Raw genomic sequence first — 2,928 nt, 5'->3', positions numbered from 1 at the left:
GTCAAGCGCTTATCCTACTGAGCCATCTCCCCGGCCCCACCTTTCTTAATTTTGAGTGTCAGGTATTCTGTCTCAGCAACAAGAAAAAAGTAACTGAAACAACATAATAGTTCTTAGGGGCTGAAGAGATGGCTCAGTAGAATAAATGCTTGCCTGGCAAGCTCAAGGCCTGAGTTTAATCCCCGGTTCCGCAAAACAACAACAACAACAACAAAAAACCGTAATAGTTCTCTTTAATATTCTAACCAAAGAATCCTATAAAACATAAGAACAAAGCACACAGTGTATGGGCTACAGCAATCCTTAGAAGCATCAGCTGTCTGTGTCTGTCTATCTGTCCTCATTCTATAGCAGGCTTCTCAAAATTGAAGAAAAGGTATGAGACAGAATAATAAACGCAAAAACAGGATATGACAAACATAAATTAGAATAGAACATCAAGACTAAGGGCCTACCTGAATGACTAACCTAAAATTTTGGCTTTGGGCTCCCAGGTGGCAAAGTGAAGAGCGCTCAGTCAGCTAATTCTTATTGTGAAAAACACTTGCCCCGTAGGGGAAACATAACTTTCTTATCACTAAAAGGAAGAGCTGATGCAGAGAAGTTGTTATCTGTGAACAATATTTTCTTTCTTTCTTTTTGTGGAGATAGGGTCTCACTGTGTAGCCCAGGCTGGCCTCAAACTCGTGGCAACTCTCTTGCTTCTGCTTCCTGAGGGTTGGGTTTACAAGTGAGTGCTGGGGGTGCTGGGGAGGTGGCTCAGTAGAATAAGCACTTGTCTGGCAAGTGCAAGGGCCTGAGTTCAACCACCGGTTCTACAAAAAAAAAAAAAAAAAAAAAACAACCATAAAATAAAATAATAAACAAACAAGTGAGTGATGAGCTCCCCAGCTTTCTATGTCTTAGCCACTTTCCTGTCACCGAGATACAACACCTGACAACCACAACATAAAGGAGTTTTATTTTGCCCCACGGCTTCAGCCCGTGGTCACCCTGCTCCAGGGGCAGGGCCAGCAGAAGCAGTGTGGCAGAGGGTCACAGTGGAGGAAAAGGTGCTCAGCTCAGAGCAACCATGAGAAAGGAAGAGCCAGGGATGGTGTGCACCCTGCCGGGCCATGTCCCTAGAGACCCACCTCTTCTCTCCAGGCGCCAGATCCTGACCGCATGTTCAGCTACGACGACTATAGCACCTTGGGATCCAATCACCTTTCCAAAATCCCACCTGTGAACATGTGAGATTTTTGAGGGGTAAGTTCTAGATCTACACCGTAATATTCTATACATCAGGAAAATCTTGCAATCATTTAGTGTATAGGTTATTTCCTATAAGATTTATTTTTTTTTAATTTTATTTATTTGTGTGTGTGTGTGTGTGTGTGGCCAGCTCAGCCCACCAGGGGGTGGGGCTGGCTGGCATGTGGTGCTGGGGGATTGAACCATGGTCCCTGTGCTTTGCTAAGCTTGTTCTAAGTAGGTGCTTTAGACCACTGAGCCATCTCACCAGCCCCTCCTATAAGATTTAGTACCACATAAATAAATAAATTTTTTAAAAGAAAAAAATAATAAGTTATTTCCTTATAAGTCAGATTTTATACCTGCCCTCCTGGAGAATGCTGAAATTTGACAGTAGTGATGGTCCAGTGGCAGCAAAGGATGGTCTGGATCAAAGGAAAATGGTCTGTCTTTCCATGGTGCATCTGCTGTCTCATGGGAGAGTATTATATGTTTTTCAAGCAAGAAAGCAAGCTGATCACCTCAGATACAAGAGGACAAGATGTTTCCTCTGGCAAGAGAAGCTTAGCTGGAGTAGATTTTTTTTTTTTTTTTTTTTTGAAGGGTCTACAGGGTGTTCAGGATTTTACTACTAGATAGGACTTAAAGTGATCCACCTGTTTACAGCTCCCCAAGTGCTAGGATTATAGGTGTGTGCCACCACGCCCAGTCTCAATTGCTGTCTCAGCATGTTCAGGGGCAGGGCCAGCACAGCAGGCCCGGGGATCAAACCCTAGCCCCTTCGCCTGCTTGCAGGGGCTTTAAGACGCTGAGCTTTTTGGCTGGCCCTAGAGTAGATTTTCAACTTTGAGACAAATCAGGTCTCTAGTTCAAGTTTCAGGGTCCGACTCCTTTACAATCATAAGAAAGTCTGGATTTGACTGTTGTAGCTCTGCAATACGTACAATTTTTGTGTCTTATTCATGGCAAGCAGTGTGGTGGCTACAAAAAATTAGGGTGTTTTGTTTGGTTTGGTTTTGTCTTTTTGAGACAGGGTCTTGCTATGTAGTCCAGGCTGGCCTTGGGTTCACTTTGTAGCCCAGGCTGGTCCTGAACTTGCAATGTTCCTCCTGTCTCAACCACCTAGAGTGCTGGGATTACAGGTTTGAGCTACCACACCTGTCCTAAGAAATTCTTATTCTTCTCTTTCCAGGCATCCTCGTGAGAGTAACATCGTCTTTAAACCCTCTGTGGCAATCCCTGATGCACCGCCATGATGCCCAGGGAAGACAGGGCGACCTGGAAATCCAACTACTTCCTAAAGATCATTCAACCTTTGGATTATTATCCAAAATGCTTCATTGTGGGAGCGGACAATGTGGGCTCCAAGGAGATACAGCAGATCCGAATGTCCCTCCGAGGGAAGGCCGTGGTGCTAATGGGCAAGAATACTATTATGCGCGAGGACATCTAGAAAACAACCCAGCTCTGGATAAACTGTTGCCTCATATCTGGGGGAATGTGGGTTTTGTGTTCACCAAGGAGGACCTCACTGAGATCAGGGATATGCTGCTGGCCAATAAGGTGCCTGCTGCTGCCCATGCAGGTGCCATTGCACCATGTGAAGTCACCGTGCCTGCCCAGAACACTGGTCTGGGGCCTGAGAAGACCTTTTTCTTCCAGGCTCTGGGCATCACCACTAAAATCTCCAGGGGC

General features: G+C 45.3%; 1 pseudogene; it reads left to right on the top strand.

Moving 5' to 3' along the window:
• Positions 1-2,488: 2,488 nt before the first annotated feature.
• The window catches only part of LOC101589093, a 1,174-nt pseudogene continuing 734 nt past the window's right edge, over positions 2,489-2,928 (top strand).

The sequence above is a fragment of the Octodon degus genome, unplaced genomic scaffold, assembly GCF_000260255.1.
Source record: "Octodon degus isolate 3935 unplaced genomic scaffold, OctDeg1.0 scaffold00163, whole genome shotgun sequence".
NCBI classification, from domain to species: Eukaryota; Metazoa; Chordata; class Mammalia; order Rodentia; family Octodontidae; genus Octodon; species Octodon degus.
The sequence above is the reverse complement of the archived record's forward strand: the minus strand, read 5'-3'. Positions and strand labels throughout refer to the sequence as shown.